Genomic DNA, 21,382 nt, shown 5'->3' with positions numbered 1-21,382 from the left:
TACCCCAACTGGCCCCTGCCACAGGGCTGCTGGGTTCCCCCTGGTTCTGGAAAACTTATGTGGGACCCCCACCCCCAGGACAATGAGGGCTGACCACATGGTTCCCCCACTCCTTGGGAAGAGAAGTGGCCTGGTGAGCATAGCGAAGGGGTGCAGTCCTCTAGTATATTTTTAAATAACCTTTGCATCACTGCCCTTTTATAAACCTTCATTTGGAAACTGAAATCCACTGTCTTCCCCACATCTATTTCCTCCTTGGTTTGATGTTGTGGGATTACTCACGAGCCCAGAACTGTGGTGTTCTACTTTACTCTAAGCAGGGGTGTTCCTGCACCCCTCTCTGCTTGCACTGGTTTGATACTTGCTACAATGCCTAGAGGTGTCTGGGTTGTACTTACAGGTTTGCTCTTGTAAGATTGTCCATGAGCATTATACCTATGTATCTTAGTTTTCGTTACTGAAAAGGATTGTTCCTAAGCCATTATGAGGGGATAAAAACATTCCATGCATGAAGGACTATATGGGTATTGGAAAGAAGAATTAGGTCAAATTTGGGTGTGACCAACCCAGATATGACATGCTGTTTATTTTGGATTTCCCCAAAACTCCTAATCACCACTTAGTTCTTATTTCCCTCTGGGTTTGTTCCTTTCTTCTTTCCCCTAATTCTTCTCTCACCTGCCTCTTCCCTGTCCCCTGTTATGAATGCAGGGGAGGATAGTGTGAGTAAGCCCCTTGTGAAGAAAGCCTATGAAAAGCCTTAAAAACCTTTTAAGATCTGGAGAGAACATAGCAGAGGCCTGGCAGGGCAGTCCATACTGAAACTTAGAATACTGAAATTTTAGAGGTCTGTGTCCTACTGTTACAGGGTCAGGCCAGGTCAGCAGATCCCAGGTAGAAGGATGAAAGGCAGCTCAGAACTCAGCCTGGGATAGGGGAAGAAAAGCAAGAACCAGTTAAGCTCCCAGGTGTTGCCAATAGGGAGTGGTGGCAGTTAATTAATGAGGCCCAGATGATCTTTCTGCCAGAGTGCTAGCAAGGTTTATAAAGCAGCCCCAGTGAGGGAAGAGGTGGGGGTAAAGAGGACAAGGTGGGGGTAAAGAGAGGGGACAGAGAAGGAGAGAAAACAACATTTACAAAAGATAGCAAGTGGGAGAGGGAGTAGCTCAATGGGAGAGTGTCTGTGCTCCCTTCCCCAGTGAGACTGATGCCCTGGCTGTGGAAAAGTGGGGGGAAAGGACTGACCAGCTGGCCCAGACTGGCAGAGGCAGGTGCAGCCTAACTCCTCCGACTGAAGGGAGAGGTGTAGGACCCTGGCCAGACCAGGGATGCCACATTACCTATAGCTACGTCTACACGTGAATGCTACATTGAAATAGCTTATTTCGATGTAGCGACATTGAAATAAGCTATTTCGATGAATAACGTCTACACGTCCTCCAGGGCTGGTGCCGTCGATGTTCAGCATCGACGTTGGGCAGCACTACATTGAAGTAGGCGCTGCAGGGGAGCGTCTACGCACCAAAGCGGCCCACATCGAAATAAGGGTGCCAGGAACAGCTGCAGACAGGGTCACAGGGCAGACTCAACAGCAAGCCACTCCCTTAAAGGGCCCCTCCCAGACACACTTGCACTAAACAGCACAAGATCCACAGAGCCGACAACTGGTTGCAGACCCTGTGCATGCAGCATGGATCTCCAGCTGCAGCAGCAGCAGCCAGAAGCCCTGGGCTAAGGGCTGCTGCACACGGTGACCATAGAGCCCCGCAGGGGCTGGAAAGAGTGTCTCTCAACCCCTCAGCTGATGGCCGCCATGGCGGACCCCGCTATTTTGATGTTGCAGGACGTGGATCAGCTACACGTGCCTTACTTTGACGTTCAATGTCAAAGTAGGGCGCTATTCCCATCTCCTCGTGAGGATAGCGACTTCAACATCTCGCCGCCTTATGTCGATTTCAACTTCGAAATAGCGCCCAACACGTGTAGACGTGGCAGGCGCTATGTCGAAGTTGGCGCGGCTACTTTGAAGTGGCTGGCACGTGTAGACGCAGCTTATGTCTGCATTCTGAATATGAGTGAGCTGAGCTGACACAGACCTGTGAATATAAAACATCTCTTAAGAGTCCCTAATCTCTTATATCTCCTGGTGAATCATACAGATCAGAGATGCAGAAAGACCCCTTAGACTTCTCTAGTCCAGTTATGAGGCTGATTCTAGACTGTTCCGCTTTCCCAGGTTTTACTCCACAGTTTGACAGGGACATAAGACTGGCCATATGAGGTTAGACCAAAGGCCCATCCAGCCCAGCATTCAGTCTTCTGATCGTGGCCAATGTCACAGGCCCCAGGGGAATGAACAAAACAAGTATTCATCAAGTGGTCCCTCCCCCATCGCCCATTCACAGCTTTTGATCAAGTGAGGCTAGGGGCACCATACCTGCGAAACCTGACTGATAGCCATTGATGAACCTTTCTCCCAGAACTTGTTCTCTTCTGAACACTGTTAAAGTCTTGGCCTTCACAGCATCCTGTGGCAAGAAGTTCCAGAGGTTGACTGTGCAGTGTATGAGGAAGTACTGTTTTGTTTTGTTTGTTTTAAACCTGCTACCTATTCATCTCATTTCATGACCCCTGGTTGTTGTGGGAAGGGGTTTGCTTTTTTGACGGCTGCTACAGATTGAATGGATGTTTTTACAGAACTTTTCACAATGATTCCAAGATCTCTCTCTCGAGTGGTAATAGCTCATTTATTCCCCAGCACTTTGTATTTTAGTTGGGATTAAGTTTTCCAATAGGCATTAATTTACATTTATCAAGATTGAATTTCATTTGCCATTTTGTTGCCCTGTCACTTAGTTTGGTGAAATCCTTTTGAAGCTCTTCACAATCTGCTTTGGACTTAGCTATCTTGAACAGTTTTGTAACATCTGCAAATTTTACCACCACATTGTTTGCCTCTTTTTTCAGATCATTTATGAGCATGTTGAATAGGATTTGTCCCAGTATGGACCTCTGGTTGATACCACTATGTTACTTCCTCCATTCTGAAAGCTGGCCATTTCTTCTACCCTCTGTTTCCTTTTAACCAACTACCAATCCGTAAGAAGGCCTTCCTTCTCATCCCATGACAGCCTACTTTTCTTAAGAGCTTTTGGTGGGTGACTTCAACAAAGGCTTTCTGGAAACCTAGGTACACTATACCCACTGGATCCTGCTTATCCAAATGCTTGTTGACCTCCTCAAAGAATTTTAGTAGGCTTGTAAGGCGTGAGTTCCCTTTTCGAAAACCATATTGACTTTTCCCCAACAAATTATGTTCATGTATGAGTCTGACAATTTTTTTCTTTACTACAGTTTCAATCAATTTTCCCAGTACTGAAGACTTACTGATCTGTAATTGCAAGGATAGCCTGTAGAACTCTTATTTAAAAAATGGCATCATATTAGCTATGCTCCAGGCATGTGATACAGAAGCTGATTAAAAGACAGCTTACAAACCACAGGGGGTAGTTCTCAACCTCACATTTGAATACTTCCAGAACTCTGGGTAAATACTCTCTGGTCCTGGTCACTCTATTACTGGTTAGTTACCAGTTTGTTGCAAAACCTCCTCTAATGACAACTCCATCTGGGTCAGTTCCTCAGATCCGTCACCTAAAAAGAATGGCTGATGTTTAGGAATCTCCCTCACATCCTTAAGCATGAAGACCTATGCAAAAGATTCATTTAGCAGATTTTCTCAAATGACCTTATTGTCATTTGCTCCTTTAGCATCTCGATCATCCAGCAGCACCACGGGTTATTTAGGTAGCTTCCTGCTTCTCGTGTACTTCAAAACATTTTGCTACTGCTCTTTGAGTTTTTGACTAGCTGTTCAGATTCTTTTTTGGCCTTCCTAATTATATTTTTACACTTCATTTGCCAGAGTTTAAGCTTCTTTCTATTGTTCTCACTAGGATTTAACTTCCACTTTTTAAATGATACCTTTTTATCTCTCACTGCTTCTTCTAGTTGGGTGTTGAGCCACAAGTGACACTTTTTTTTTTTTTAATTTGGGGCATATGTTTAAACTGAACCTCTATTACGGTGTCTTTGAAAAGTTTCCATGCAGCTTGCAGGGATTTCACCTTTGGTACTATAACTTTTAATTTCTGTTTAACTAACCTCTTCATTTTTAAACAGTTCCCCTTTCTAAAATTAAATACCACAGTGCTGGGCTGCTGTGGTGTTTTTTTTCTGTCACAGAGATGTTAAATTTTAGTTACTATTTCTATGTGGGCCAGCTATACTCACCTCTTGGAAGAAATCCTGTACTCCCCTGAGGACTAAATCAAGAATTGCCTGTCCTCATGTGGGTTCCAGAACCAGCTGCCCAAAGAAACAGTCATTTAAGATGTCAAGAAACTTTATCTCTGAATCCCATCCTGAGATGCCATATACCCTGTTAATACTGTATGGGGAGAATTGAAATCCCCCATTATTATTGAGGATTTTTTGTTTTTGTTTTTTATAGCCTCTCTAAACTCCCTTAGCATTTCACAGTTACTATCAACATCCTGCTCAGGTGGTCAGTATATCCCTACCGCTATGTTCATCTTATTAGAGCCTGGAATTATTATCCATAGAGGTTCTATGGAACATTCTGGTTCATTTAAGATTTTTCCATCATTTGACTTTACACTTTTTTTCACATATCATGCCACTCCCCCAGTAACATGACCTGTTTTTCCTTCTGATATATTTTCTTTCCTGGCTTTCCTGCGTCCCTTTGATTATCCTTATTCCATTAAGTTTCTGTGATGCCTGTTATATCAATCTCCTCCTTTAATATGAGGCATTTTACTTTACCCATCTTATTACTTAGGAATTGTCATTTCAAAAAAATGTCTGGTTTAGAGCCTTAATTTACCTTTGCTGAATTTAATCTCGTTACTCTTTGCTAGCCCCCTGAGGCAAACCCACTTCCTCCTTGGACTTCATCAGATGCTCTTAGGCAGTTATTATAACCCTGTCCTCCTGATGTCTACCCTTGATCTTCTTAGATACTCCAAATCCCAGAGGAGTGTCAGAAGGCTTCATGTCATTACTGTGATGGAGCACTGCCAATGGCATAAATATTATACCCAATATATATTGTCCCATGCCGTATGTTTTAAATAGTCAAAAAATTGACCATATGGTAATATTTTAAGTTTATTTTATGTACTGTCACATATATTTTGAGTAGATGAACAAAAGTATGTTGTCACAATGGTGTCCCAGTATCCATACATGCTGCAAGTATGTGTTTTCCAGCTGAGTTATTGCTTCTCTGTAGAGATGTAAACCCCTGATGATCTGATCCATCATGGCAATGTATGTTTCCGAAGAAATATTTTGTCTCCTATCTCAACGACCAATATAATGAACATTTTTTTCTGTACAAACGACACCCAAAAGAAACTCCTTTTAAGAGACAATTGCCAAGTTGAGTGAAAAAGCCTGACTCTAAGAACCCCCCTAGGACTTATTCTTAGAATGAAGATGAGCTACCATTCCTTAAAGTACATTTTCCGTTCTCTTACTAGAGTAATAAGGTAATTGTGGAAAGGGTAGGAAATGCTTTGCATCAGTGCCTTATGGGAGTCTGGGATTGCATACTGAGGGCGAATTTCAGTTAAATATCAGCATACTTGCCATTTTCACCATCCCTGGAACCTATCAGGATGCACATAAATGGGTATGGATTGTACCTGGGAGGGAAAATAGCATCTAGATTTAAAATACATTTAATTAGAGGGTAGATGAGCTGTTGTCCTCCCACTGCCAACTGTTTCCTGTCCCAGTGCCTATTGAGAAATTGTGTCACTTACCCTGGTAGCTATGATCAGTCCCCATTGATTTGGTCGAATCAGGGTTTGTGGGCAATCTACCTTGGAAGCGACTCTGATCATTTGTTCTTCTATTGGTGGTGTGTAATGGGTGAATTTTGCAGAGTTTGTTGTCTCTCACAACCACTCTCCTTCCTCATGTGCGGTATGGTGCTTCATGGCTGGTCTAGTGAACTACATACAGGTCCTCTATTAACACTGGTTGCTGGCTCACAATGTGTAGATGTTTATACATACGGAGTTGCACCATCCATTGAAAGGCTAAGATGTAGAGGCCTCTTAAAACACAGTAGGTAATAGTAGTTTACCCTTCTTTAGTGCCTTATGGTCAAGATTGCAAATTCACCAGCATCAATTAATTTAAGTTCATGAAAACCATTCTGGCATAGGTCTGGATTATCATCATCATTTTGCAGAAAGAGAAACTGAGGCACGGAGAGGGCTAGTGTCTTGCCCACAATTATCCAGTGAGTCACCAGCACAGCCAAACATAGAACGCTGAGTGAGAGAGTCAAGGGGAATGAGCTCCGTACAGACTTTTGCCAACCCTATTTCCAGCCTCAGGCTTTTAACACAAGGCCTTCCAGAGCAGAGGAAATCCATGTGGCTGTGTGATGACTCTTCTGATAAACAAAGTGTAAAGAAGTAACATTTTTGGAAGTTGGTGTGGGGATTATAAGCATTCCTAATTTTGAAAACTTTGCCAAGCCTTTTTGGCTTGGAATTCTCTTGAGAAGCACCTTTCTTGCAGGGTCTCTCGTCCTTAGTTTCATCATCATCATCATCATCATCATCATCATCATCATCAATAACCATGGGCTCAGCGCCTGTTGGTGTCTGATGCCTCTCTCGCTATTTCCTTCCATCTTTCCCTGTCCAGTGCAGAGTGGCTTAGTTTCTGTAGACTAGCTCCACACCAATCTCCTACATCAGTTTCATCTTGGATGAAAATACCATGAGAACAGCCTTTCTCAGAGGTTTTCTCCCTCCCAAGAACAGGAAAGCACAGAAGTTGCAGGGACAATGAGATTTTTAAAAAGATAGCGAACTTCTTGAATCTTGAAGTCATGCCTGTGAATTCAATTTCTGGAGATGATTCTAGGCAGCATGTTTTTTCTTTTTAATCCAAACCACTTTGCTCTTCTGAATCATTGATTCCATTCCTGTTCCTAGTATGAACTCCCTGGCACTGGCTTGACTAGGAAAGGGGACTTTTTCAAATCAGGTTTGGTGTTCTGAGTTGCTAGCTAAACACAATTTGCACCTTACAGGGGAGCCGATAGACTCAGAGGACCCTGCGAAAGTTGTGGGGAAGGCGGGGCTGGTCCATGATCCTGAAAGAGGCAGGACCTTGAGTAGAAGGGATGGGGCTGGGGGAAGCCAGCCTGCAGTGCCACATAGAGCTTGCCATGCCTCACCCCTCCCCATCCCTCATTGTGGGGCTCTGGTGGCTATTTAACAGGCCTGCGGCTCTGAGTGCTGCAGTAGAGGCAGTAGTGGCTAGGGTCCTTGTGAATCGATGGGCCCCAGGGCAGTTGCACCTTTTGCCTCCCTCTCTCAGGGTGGGCCTGGCACGTTTACAGTCATTTTAGCTGGTCAGGTTGTGGTGGAGCCGGCTGGTGAAATGCCAGCATTTAAAAAATTCATTTTAGTTTCACCTTTGAAAGAAAAATCATAAAGCCTCAATTTTGACGGATATTCTGAAAAAAATCAAATTCTGAAACTTAAAACATTTCGGTTCACTAAAGCTGAAAAATATTACATAATACAAAATATTGAATGTTCTGTTTGAATCAAAATGAAAGGATAAAGTTGGAACTAAACATTTGATGCTGTTGAAGTGAAAGGAGAAAATCAGAACAATTTAGTTGACACTTTCCCATGGAAAATGCCAACAGAAGTAATGCAGCTCCCTGAAAAGTTTTGATTTTGAAAAAAAAAAAGTATTTTCCAAAGATAAACACTTCTTTTGAGAATTCTTTGACCAGATCTGTGTTGTAACGTAGGTCCCATCTCATCTGCTTATGGTCTAGGCTCCCTCTTTCTCCACCAGGACATTGCTGTGCTACCTACCACCTCTGCTCTGCAGAACGTGGAACTTTCACAAGCCACTCATCCAGAGGTGTGCTTGTGCTTAGGTCACTGCTGCTGTCCACAAAACATATTTTCTCCTTTGTTCTCCCACTTGTTATAGATCCATGATAGCAGCTGGGACAAAAAGGAGCAAATTACTTGTTGCTCAGAATGGTTCCCCCTTCCCTCCTCCAGCCAGACTAGTTGCAGGGGAAAAAACTTTACAGCTATGTCTACACTAGGCAAAGTAAGTTGACTGCAGAGATGCAAATCTAGCTCCTGCAATCGTGTAGCTAGACTCAACGTATCTGCACTTGACTTACTTGACCTTCCTTATCGAAGAAGGTTGATTGGGGAATTTCTCCTGTTGACCTCCCTGACTCCTCATGTCTCTCAAGGAGTATTGGGGTTAACTGGGACCCCTGAGAGGTTGATATCGTGTATCCCTACCAGATGTGCAAAATCTAACCCCGGAAGTTTGATCCCGAGTTTGTCAATCTTCTGGACTAGCGTAGACTTGGCCTAAGTATAACTCAGGCCTTAAACTTTAAGTTTCCAACACAAGATGTTTGAGGAGATTTTTGTAACTGCCCACAACCCATTCACTGCCATAGCTAACTAAAAAGAAACACAGATCTGTGTCCCTAGAAAATATGACCTATGAGAGAAAATTAAAAGAATTGGGTTTGTTTAGTTTGGAAAAGAGAGGCTGAGAGGGGACATGATAGCAGCTTTCAAGTAACTAAAAAGGTGTTACAAGGAGGAGGGAAAAAATTATTCTCTGTAGCTTACAGCTGATAAGACAAGAAGCAATGAGCTTAAATTGCAGGAAGGGAGGTTTAGGTTGGACATCAGGAAAAAATTCCTAACGGTCAGAGTGGTTAAGCACTGGAATAAATTATCTAGGGTGGCTGTAGAATCTCCGTCACTGAAGATATTTAAGAAGAGGTTGGATAAAGATCTAAGAGAGATGACACAGATGGTGCTTGGTCCTGCCATGAGGGCAGGGGACTGGATTTGATGACCTCTTGAGGTCCCTTCCAGTTCCATGATTCAGCAGCTTAGGCAACAAAAAAGACAGCAGCATTACAATTATTTGCTATAATCCATTGGTACCACACCACCCTCAGCTTTAGTCTGGATGATTTAGTGATCTTTTAGTTCATTTTAGTCCATTTATTATTGAAGAGGCTCCAAACCAAGACGTTGGTCTCTATGTTTATTGATATAGCCAGTCAATTACCCACTGACAGTGGGAGGGAGATGATATGATTAAGATCTACCCAATACACAGCAGTAAGAGATATTTTTTTTTCTTTTAATTAGGTGCTTCATTTGGCTCTGCAGGTTTATGTGTTGCTGATAATACGGGTGATATTTCCAAATCACAAGGCTGATGTGGAGTGTTAGGAGAGCCTCCTAAGAGCTGGGGGATGGGACGGACACTGAATCTAAAAGAAACATGTTCATCTCCTCCACAATGTTATTCAAAGACTCTACTTAGAGCCTACGCCAGCAGGGAACCAGATCCCCAGCCCTTACAGCCTCAAGTTTTGTCTGTTTATTAAGATGAAAAAGCACAGGGCACTTGGACACTAACTAATGCAGCTTTGTCAGCAGAGGAAGTGGAAACTGTATAATCAGGGCAGGCAGGGATCCCAATACTTGATATAGTTCTAGAAGTGGTGGTTATCAAGCTGAGAGGGAGAGCAGGAGAGAATAAAAAGGGGGTGGGGAGTCTATCAGGAAGATGAATGGGGCAGTGAGGAGCAGGGGACCTGGGGGTTCTGGCATTGAGTCACTGAACTTTCCTGGATGTCTAGAAGCAAATCAGTGATGCATCAACAAACAAACAGCTGCAAAAACATGACACAGGCAAAGAACTTCAGCAAAATGGGAGCTAAAAATGTACAAAATGAGAAGATTAAAGACAAATGCACCAGAATTACCAATTGGTTCCAATATTTTTTGCCTCCACGTTGATTTAATATTGCCAGCATGTCTTTGATTAACTCAGTTCCTTTTTAAAACTGTATGTGTATTTCCTCATCCATTACATTTTGCAACATGCATCCCAGAATTAACTGCTTGAGAACTGAGCAGCATGGGATGGGTGCTTCAATGTGTATGGTCCCAGAAAAGTGTCTGTGCTGCAACTCCACTTACCCAGGGCAAGTCTGACCTTCCTGGCACTCTCTTGCCTGAGCGCTTGGTAGGAAAGCGCAGGTTGACCCAATTGGTGGGTCTTCATTTGTAATACCGTTGACTGAGCTGGAACCACAAATGTAGGTTGCTGCTCCGGATTTCAAACACCCCAAAGTTCAGAGGAGTTAAGATCCAGGGGGTCAGATGAAGCTTAGCTCTAACTTTTAATGGTGATCTTTAAATGGCAAACACAATGTAGAACAGATACATCAGCTGACTCCAAATCTTTATGGTTGCTAGTCAGCACATGCCAAAAGACAATGCTGGGTTCTCTCACTGATTTCCAGGGAAGCATATGGGTCAGTTACTTCCTTACCCAGTCCAACTTCAATACAAACAGCTCTTCCCACGTATCAAGCCATATTTTCACTAAGCCAGAAAACAAGACCTTTCTCCTCCTTTCCAATCTCCACACCCCTCATTAGGACTCAAGGCATTTTCTGTGTAATCTACTATACATTTTAGAGAGTTTGTGCATCTGTCTGTCTGTCTGTTTAAGAACTCCTCATTAATGGTAAGCACTAGGACTGCCAAATTTGGTTTACAGCTTACTTTTATCATAACCTCAAGCAAGGTAAGGATTTGGTTGTGCCAGGAGAATGGGATGGGCATAGAATGCAATTGTTTCTCATCAAACAGAAAGGGAGAGCTCTGATAGCAGGGAAAGTTATACCACAGAATCACCACTGGGGGGCAGCAAGCAAGCATGATCCCTGCTGCCCTGACAGCCCTGGAGAACTGTGGGGTAGCTGCAGGCTGGGCAGCATGGTCCCTGCCACTGCAGAGACAGGTCCCTGCCACCCCAGCTGGCCCAAGGGAAAGGTTCCTGCTGCCTCAACAGCCCCAGAGATCTCTGAAGCAGCTGAGCAGTATGGCCTGCAGGGCCCAGGGAGTAGCTTGCAACCAGGCAGTACAGCCCCAGGCCAGCCCCAGGGAGCAGCAAGCAGTCAGTGTCCCCACCATCCCAGGCAGGCCCCAGGGAGAAGCATGCAGCTGTGCAGCATGGCATCTGAGCCCGCATTTGTATCTCCCAACCTCCAACCCTCATTCCTGCAGACCAAAACACATACCCAGCCCCCTGCCTTGAGACCCTCTTTACCTCCAACTCTGACTCCTGCCCCCCAAACCCTCAGCCTCCTGCCCTGAGCAACCCACATCACAAGCCCTTGCAATGAAAGGCCCAAGCAATGCTGCAGAAATCTCCTTAGAGTGAATAAAGCACTCAATCCCATGAGCACATCAACTGCAATTAGAATAGCACACATGTGGAAACCTACGGCTGCGTTCTTTTGAGGTGGACCTTGGAATCAAGATTTGTAGGTGTTGGAATTTAGACATTACACCCTATGGAGGAAGATCACTCCCCAGTCTCAGTGCTGAGGTTTAACTTTTGGTTTCACAAGTCCTTTGAAAAGATTGAAGGCCCTTGGGCCTAGTCCAAAGCACTCTGAAGTCAATAGAAAGATTCCCATTGACTTCCCAGCCATGAGAGAAACATTTAATTAGAAGTCTGGTACAGCATGACAAAAACCCATGATAGATCCATGTTATCAAGATACAGTCATGGATTATTTATAGCACAAACTGGCTAGCACAAAATTAAAGAAATAAATATCTGTGCATACTATTCAGGGAAAGATTACTAGACCCTTTCTAGCAACAATCATGCTCAAACTTGACTGTAAAGACTATGACCACAATCTCAACATGGCAGAGCCACTAACACAAGTGTTAGTGTTTGAAAATGTTGCATAGAGAGTGTCAGAGTGTTATCTAGCTTGTGCTAAAACCTCTCTGGAGATTACTTTATCTTGGAGCAGGTCTACATTATGGGCTGGATCGAAGGGCTGGTGATTGATGCAGCAGGTGTTGATTTATTGCACCTAGTATAGACATGATAAATTGACTGCCGATCACTATCCTGTTGTCTCCCATACTCCACCTCAACAAGAAATGCAAAGGGAGTTGACATCAGACCATCTCCCATTGACACACCTCTGTGAAGAGTGAAGACAGTGGTTAGTAAATCTAAGTACATTGGCTTCAGCTAAGTTATTCATGTAGCTGAAGTTACATAACTTAAATCAATTCCCTCCCTCAGCACCCCCCCGACATAGTGTAGACAAGCCCATGGTGCAACAGCAAGTATTCTTTTATTAAACAAGCACTTCCTACCCGTAGGCCCCACAGTACTTCCAAGTGCACAGTCTTCCTTCAGACAACAGCCCAGTGCAGGTCACACTTAGGCTACATCTACAACACAGCTGGAACTGACACACCAAAATCAATGCATCAGCAGTTGATTTACCATGTTCAGTGAAGACCTGCAGAATCAACTACAGATCACTCTCCAATCAACCCCGGTAGACTACATAGACCGGGAAGAGTAAGTCAAGTGAACCAGAGAGTTTCTCTTCTTGACAAACCCCTGCATAAACCCCACAGAAACTTGACCTTAGGTACATCAGTTCCAGCTACATTATTCACGTAGCTGAAGCTGTGCACCTTAGGTCAATTTACTGCGGTACTATCAATTAGTCTTGGCTTCTGGCACCAACATAACAAAATAAGCAGGGCCAAGGTAAGCAGATCATTACTGCTGTTCTGACTATAATCTGGTGACTGATAATGCGGAGAGGTAGCACAGAAGGAGCTGCTGCTTTTGTTGTTCTTAGTTTCCTCTGTTTCCGCCGTCCCCACTCCCCCCTGCTTACCATTTTCCAGATGCTTCAGAATTCCCACATGCGGCCACAACAAAGTTCTTATATTTTTAACTTTTAACAACATAATTTGGATAACTGAGAATAATGACTAAACAATGCAATAAATCATGTCTACACCTGGCTTAGAAATGAGGGTGGGGAGGAGGGGGATGGGAAAGAAAGGACGAGAGAAGCGATCCTTTCCTCATTAATGAATGGAGCTGAATGAAGCATACACATAAAAGACTCCTGGTCTGCAAATGTGTTCCAGTTTTCCCACTCAGATCCTGGCAAGCTTGTTCATATGCAGACATCAAGAGGCCTAAAGCATGAGTGTCACGTTCTGCCAGGTGGCCAAGTAGGGTAGCTAAGGAGGAACCTTTATTGTGGGAAATAAACAGATTCCTCAAGCCCAGGCAAATGTGAATTTCAAGGATAAACAAGTTTCTAAGCCAAAATGATCATCTTCTGTCTGCAGAGTACCTTGCTCATAGCGGGTGCTTTGTAAATCAGCGCCACCCAGTAGCACTTCAGAGACAGCCACTTTGTCCATTTCCTTAGGATAACAAACATCTGTGGTCACCATTATTATTTTAACAGCAAACACTTTATAACTGCAATTAGCCCTAGTGTGAGGGTGCAAAGTGCCAGGGGTCAGCAACCCCCAGCATGGGTGCCAAGAGTGGCACATGAGCTGATTTTCATTGGCACTCAAAGTGGGAGCTCAGTCCTGGCCCTCCTCCGCATGCAGCCGGGAGTGCTCAAAGCCAGGCCGCCTGCAGACTAACAAAAGACCAGCTAATGCTACCAACCACCCCCTAAACAGGAAAGCTCTGCAGCTTTATTTACTTATTAATGAAGCTGTTGTAAGTAGGACTATGAGTGACTTAAAAAAGTATCGCCAGCACTCAGACCGGTGATACCATAGAAGTCAAAAAGTCAAATTTTGGCCCTCCATCTTGGAATGGTTGCTGGCCCCTGTGCCAGACCAACAGCCATGGGTGGTGGTGAAGCTGCTGGATGGGGAGATAAGTGCCTCAGCCTTTGGCCCCACCCACACTCCACCCCTTTTCTGCCCAGGCCCCACCCCCTTCCCAACGTCTCCCTCTTCTGTCTGCTCACCCATACCAGCCAAATTCCTGACCCCAAAAGTAAGCCAACAATAGTTGGAAAAAAACACGCTATTAAAATTTCTTTTAAAAAAAATGAAGCATTTTTTCCACTGCATGCCAGATTGTGAAGACTAGATATGCAGAAGGCGCCTAATTAAAAGCAACAAGTTTGTTGTCCTGATGAATACAACATTAAATGTTACGGAATCCATGATGCAGCCCTCCTCTGTTTTACCTTCTCTTCATCAGTAGTTCTAGCTGATTTATATTTTAAACATGCTCTTCAGCCAAGGGGTGAAACGAGAGTAGGAATGGATAGAAATGACAGGAAGACTTTGGAGGCAAGTTTTTGTGCTATAGTAATTAAAATTAAAATGTGTGTTTTAGACCAGGGTGGTCTTTTGAGGACTTAATTTTTTTTAAAAAATTATAGGTCTGAAGAGCCAAGTATTTAAGATTAAAGCTCATTATTCAGATTGTGCATCTAAATATCTAAGCAAGGATTTTTAGGGATGCGATTTTATAATCTTCAGCCACAAACTAATGAAATATTTATAGGAAATTTTAAATTAAGGTCTTTTAGAAATAGTACTGCACAACTACTTTTGTCAGTAAATTCAGAGTAGATCTGCCAAGCTGGAAGACTTTTCACTTCTAAGTTACATATCCACTGTGGGAGAAGACTCAAGGGTTTGCAAGCTACAAACTGTGGAAGCTTTCAGGAACTGTCCAGATGGGGAAAGGAACAGGGTTGAGCAATAAAACCCAGGGAGGGGTTTGCTTGCCTCTTATACCCACCATCCCGTGCCAACAACACCTGCAGGGCATAATGAGGAGACACATGGGAGCAGTCAAGCCAGGAGGGCAGACTGCAGCTTGGGGAGGGTTGGGCACTTATCACTATGCGGAGCAAATAGACCCATGTCCAGCTAGTCTTTAATTTAGAAAATACCTTGAACCTACTTATTGAATGCTGTGGCCCCGCAAACCCATTGCTGGCTTGACAGCTCAGAGTGGCTTCTTCAGCATTGTTTGTTGGGAGTCTTTGCAGCCCCTTTTCAGCTTCTTAATGCTTTGTGTTGCTTGGGGAGAGGAGGTAAAAGCTTGGGGGCGGAGTTGGGGAAAGTGGCTTGGTTGTTATAGTCAGATGCTGAGAAGAGTGTGACTAAGCACCCGTTTCCTGCCACTCTTGAGACCCAGACATCAGCCGCACATTTCACAAAGCACAACAATCCTGTCACCTGTTAAGTACGTGTTTTCTGGGGAGTCGTCTTGTGACTGCAGAATCACTGTAGGTTCCTGTACTTTTGCCCAATATGTCCCAAGTAACCAATCATACCAGGGCCCCTGCACGCCAAACCAAAAAACAAAAATACTGCTACCCTGTACACTGTGTACAGGACGTCTGCATTCTAATCTATGGCACTGCTTATATTGTGCCTAATTACCAGCTAACACATGCTATCCTGTTAATGTGTGACATATAGTCTACTCCATCAAGCATGCTGACCCTGAGGTGCAGTACTCCTTGCTATTCTGATATTGGGTCTTACACAGCTCTGCCAATGCCCTTCAGCTCCAACCTCCAGCAGTCTGTGCTATTGCAAATCCCTACATTCCATCTTTGTCCTGTCTCTAGGCTCCTGCACAATGCCATCAATGCAGCCCACCCCTCACCTGTAGCTGTGGTCCTGACTTCAACATCACAGCTTTGTCAAAGGTCTTCTAGTGCCATGTTTCTCAGCAGTGGTACATGTAGCAAGGTCTTCCTGCAGGTTCATCAGGATAATTTGCCAATTTTTTCAACAGACTACATATAAAACACAAAGTCAGTACAATCTAAAAGTTCATTCAGACAGTGACTTGTTTCTAGTGCTTCATATGCCTTATGCTGAAATGTAAGTACAATATTTCTATTCCAATTCATTTGTCTGATAACAAGATGGTAGGAAGACAGCAAGTTTTCAGTAGTAGTCTTCTGTTATATTTTTGCATGATATTGTAAGTAAGTAGGTTTTAAAGGAGGCGTCACTCGGTGGTATGCAAAAAGATCTGACTCCTGAAAAGGGTGAAGTAAGCCAGAAAGGTTGAATGGCCTTTGTTTCAGAACCTCAGATTACCTTAGAACCATGTTGCCCAACTGGTGGTCCATGCACCCTTATGGATACATGAGAAAAGTCTGGGGGTCTTTTTTTAGAAAGGGGTTCTTAAATAAAAGGTTGAGAAACACTGTCCTAGTATGACCTTGACAACATACCTGCCAAACTTCAGGATTTTGTGTTTACTCTCAGAATAGCCTCCTTTTTTCAGAGCTTCCATTGGTGTCGTGGTTCTAGGTAATACATGTGCCAGAGCCACAGAGACTGTCCCTGTGAAAGTGATGTGGAATTAAACACAGGAAGGGTAGCTAACACAGCTGACAGCTCCTGAGCCCCACTGATATTCACATTCATTTACAGCTTGGCCCTCACCGCCACTGTAGTCAATGGGAATTGCAAAACTGTAGATAAAAGAACACTTGGGGGCTTCAGCTGGGAATACATTATTTTCTTGACATTTCCCCCAGCAGATGTTAAAGACAAATGGCGACAGGAGGGCAGAGGTCAGCCATAGGAGAATCTCAGGTTTGGACATGGCATCGGTTCTTGTTGTGCTGGTCCTGGTCTTCCATGCATCTCTTCCAAGGCACCCCAATCCTGACCAGCAGCCCCCCTGGAGCTTTGTCATCAGTATGCTGCTCAGACTCTTCCTGCAAAACAAAAGAAAAGAGAAGTCTTCCCAATTATTTGTTGTTTGTCACTTAGAAGTAGAAGAAACTTATTTGGGGGGAAGAGTCTGACATGTATCTGGCATTACACCAGTCATAGGTGAGTTTCTTTGGAGGTCAGAGCCCAGGATATGTCACTGGGGATGCCTCTGAAATGCTAGTGACACATAGAGCAGCAGCCCCCGCCCTGTAAGTGTGCCAATATGCAGCAGTTCAGAGAAAGGAAGGGTCATTTATAGACTACCCCTGAGCACTGTGGTGATCAGATGGACCTGCGGCCGCCAGCAGAAGCTGAGTCATTGAAAAATTGATGTTGAAGCCAGAAGAAGGGAGCATCTCAGAGGAGACGTCATGTGCAAAATATAGGCTTCCTTAGCATCAGCATGACGGATGCCAGGGACGTGTCTGCAGTGCCACGTTTCTAGTTTAAAATCAAGGATGAATGAATTGGTCCAGAGATTTAAAAAAAAAAAGAAGAAGTAAAAAAGACCCAACCAAAATTCAACCCATGACTTGAACTATCTCCCTCCTGGTAGGTCTCTTGTGCTCCTGGGATCTTGCTGCAAGCTAAAGCCCTAGAGCAGCGATGTCCAAAAGGAATTCAAAGATTGCCACACTTGTGGTTGTTGTCCTCCCATATCCATCACATCATTTGCACTCCCAGCCCCCTCCCCCCAGCTCTAAATAAATGCTCCCCCCATGTCAGGATCCCCCAGAGCCAGGCACTCCCAGCTCCCCCTCACCCCCACTCTAACTGAATGTCCTCCCCCAGAGCCCGGCCTCCTCCAGCCCCCCCATTCTAATCTAATGGTGGCAACTCACCAGAGTCACCGCCAGGGCTGCTGCTGGAGCCACCATGTGCTTCTCCCACCAAGCGGTGGGGGCGCATGTATGGAGAAGGCGGACAGCACTCCCACTTGTGGCTCTCACGGGGAGCCGCATCTAAAGGCTCCAAGAGCCGCGAGTTAGCCACTCCCATATTCACCACACTGAAGTGTCAAATTCGCTACATGTGGTGAGTCGCGAATGCATTGGACACCATGACCCTAGAGCATGCTGGGAGATGTTCAGCTACCAGGAATAGGTGCAAGATATATGAACGCAAATATAATGGAATTCTCATGCCATCGGCGCATCCCAGCTGGAAGCTGGAAGGATCCAGGCATTGCAAAAGGCAGATGTCCTGAGCTGGTGAGAGTTTTCACTCAGAGTGAATCTGGGAGAGTTTTGGTTGCATATCTAAGCTGACCTTCCAAATACCCTGCTTGAGCCATCATTTTGTCACCGCTTGTGTGTTACCGTCTGGAACAACAGTGAGAAGGACCCTCCCCTAACCCAGAAATGTGCTGTGAAGGGAGGGAGCTTCCCTTTGATCTGAGGATCAGAGTAAAACAGGCTGTCTGGCCGCAGAATAATGGTGAGTTTTACAGTTACTTAGATATAGCTGGATGTAATTAATTAGGGCCAGATTAGTAGTGAATGTTTGGTAGAATGACTGGTAGGCGTGCATGCACAAAGATGCAGATGGTGCAAACTTAGCTAGCTAATGGATTAACAATGATGTTTAAGGCAGGATCCTCGCATTGCATGCATTGGCTGTTGCATGGTGCTGAATCCTTTGGGATCAGTGACTAGCAAAGGAGGCATTTACTGATGTGTTTGTGGCTGTTGAAGTCCTGGACCAGGCAGCTCTGGAAACAGAGGGATTGTGAGGGCATGGGCACCATATATATTTTTTTTCTGAGCATGTCTTTCTCCTTCTCTTAAACTGCTGTAGTAGGAAGCTGATAATAGACATGTGGACTGGGGGGAGGGAGTCGATGGGGGCGGGGGCAGGAGAAGGAAGGAGAATTGTGACACTTTTCTCAAAGGGCCAACACATCTGTCTTGCTTCACAGCTGTTTTATTTATCATGTTCCATGTACACAGCAGGAAATTTGAAGCACATAAAACATATACGGAAGTAATTGGAATGAGCATCTGGGGTGTGGGGAGATGGTTCACGTGGGGTTCCATAGTTGAACCTCGGGGATGGTCCAAAGTCGCTGCTCCAAAGAGATGTCAAATTCTCCCCACTCCAAGGTCCCTGCCAAAATACTCAAGAGGAAAATCCGTTCCAGCAGCTAACTTTGGCTGTCAGTTTAAAGTGATTTGCTCAATATGTCTATCTGCATGAACCTTACTCAAGAGGCTCATCCAGTCCACAGATGTTTGCTAGTGGGGCTGGTGTCTGAGTACTGCACAGGATGGGAATTTTGGGGTGAGTGTGCTAGAAGACTGGTTTTGGAAGCCAGATTCGAGGCTTTCCTGGCTTTACAAGGGCCCATTATTCTTTGACTTGCTTACTCTTGCTTTCACGTTGTTCTCAATCCTAAACTACTGTATCAAGTCAATGGCCATGACAGAATTCATGATAGTTTCTGTGCTACACAGCATGACTGTACATGGGGATTAAGCTCACACCCACCTTCTCCAAAAGCCCTGGCCTCTACTACTTAAGGTAAAGACAAACCTATGAGCTGTATAGGAGCTATGTCACAAATCTGACCAGTTCTCATTCAGCCGATCCCAGTGGAGAGCAGTGGTGCACAGGCTAACAGGTTTTACATCTAGCAACTGGTCAAAAAAGTCAGATGCATTTCTACTTTTCAAAAATTTCTAGTGAACTACAGGATGATGGGGTGGAGTGACATTAGGACCCTATGGAAACTGATATCGTCTATCATCTGAAGACAGACAGCACAGAAAGCAACAAGGCAAGTTTCCCATCCCTGCTACTCTCTGCTAGATCCTCCAAGATGGGACTCAGTAGTCCCTCTTCTGGGGTTAGAGAGCAGGTCCGCCTACACGCGTGTCCTCTGCCTCTCTGGTGAGTCTTCCAGCACAGGTCCCAGTGCTGGTGGCTTTTGTGACATGACCACCTGTCCATGCTGAAATGGGCAGAGACACCCAATCACTTTCACATGAAGACTACTGAAGAGCTCTCAGGAGAGAACAGCCCAGGGTTACAGACTTGAGCTGGATCAGAAATTTTCCTGATATACTTTGCAGCGCAGCCTACTCCATGCCATTTCCAATATTCACATACACCAAACCAAAGCAAATCCCTGACTGATGGGGCATTTCGTGAGCAGCCTTGCTGAGGCAGAGAGCCTTGGGACTGCTTATCCATAAGCAGAGGGCCTCATCCCTGAGGAGTTGGATGTTTTGCTCTGTGACTTTGGCCATTTATAAACCTCATGGAACACTGTCAACAGAAATAGGGTTTTGATTGGCTGCCAGAACCCAGAAAGGCTTCCTACAGATTCAGTGATGGGGAGGTAAAGGGGGCAGTTGGCCCAGGGCTGGGCATGTTGAAAGGGCTGGGTCCTGGCTGGGGTCCTGGCTGGCACTACTTCAGCAGTGGTAGCAGAAGCCCAAGATCTTTTCAATTACTGCTGAAGTGTGGAACAGTGAGCTAGGAGTGGCTCTGAGCCCCTGCAGGGGTGTGTTCCCGGCAGTGCTGAGGCCTGACTGCCCCAGCCCCTCGCTCTCCCAACCCAAGCATCCGCCCCTTCTGGGATCACTGAGCCACCCACCCACACCTTGCCTTAGGGCCTGGCAATTCTGTCAGCCCCCCTCAGTCTCTAACTCCATTCTGAGAGATTAAAATCCAGTCTGATCCTCCCATTTCATCCAAACTCTTTTAGCATCTCAAGTTTATCATGTAGACTTGCCCATCCTCACGCAATCTGCAGGGAGAGCTCTATAGCCAGAGTGTAGAGTGTGCATGGTTTATTTCCTAAGAGCTACAAGGACAAGACTAAATACACAATTAAAAAAAAACTTAATAGCACTAATGAAAGCATTTCCTTCCCTCAGCTGGTCATTAATCCCCAGGAAATGCCCTAAGCCTCTACCGTTATGGCTTAAATAGAACTGAGCATAAACTCCTGTGATTAAACATGGCCTTTTCCAACTCACACTGCTAGCTTTTTGTCTTAAAGCCGTGGGTGCCCAAACTTTGCCCAACTGAGGGCTGCATGGACAATTTATCAGGACACAAAGGATCACATCTAATCTGCATTAAAAAGGCTGCAGATTTCAGCTGTCTGTTAGGCTCAAGCCTTTAACAGGCAGCATGGCCTGTGGAGTCAACAGGCCCCAGCATTTAAGAATCAGGGTCAGGTCTTTGCCTTCATTAAGGCTGCTTTGAACTATTGGGGTGGCACAAAGAAGCCTTTCTGGCATTTTTTCGAGCTTCATGGGATTCCTCAGTGTACGGAAATCTTTGGAAAGTACAAAACCACTCACCACAATCCTGGTATAGGGAGCATGCCAGCTGCACAGCTGGTGGTAAGGGGGCCTGCTCAGAGCAACTGCAGTGGCCCATTGGGAGCCATTGAAGCCAAGAACAGTGACAGCAGCCTGGAGACACCTCTACATTGCACCAGAAACAGAGTTGGGAAGAAAGAGGCAGAAAAATGTGATGGAAAATCATCATTGACCCCCATGTGGTGGTGTAACTGAAGAAACAATCCTTCAATTTAATCCAAGCAGCTACAAAACTAACATGCACTAGCTCCATCAGCTGTATTAAAGAGCTGAAGTCTGCACTGTAGAACAGTATGGGCCACAAATTGGCTAGTCTGGTTTAAGGGCACTTCTAGGGAC

This window comes from Carettochelys insculpta, chromosome 13 (assembly GCF_033958435.1).
Source record: "Carettochelys insculpta isolate YL-2023 chromosome 13, ASM3395843v1, whole genome shotgun sequence".
Classification (NCBI taxonomy): domain Eukaryota; kingdom Metazoa; phylum Chordata; order Testudines; family Carettochelyidae; genus Carettochelys; species Carettochelys insculpta.
The sequence above is the reverse complement of the archived record's forward strand: the minus strand, read 5'-3'. Positions refer to the sequence as shown.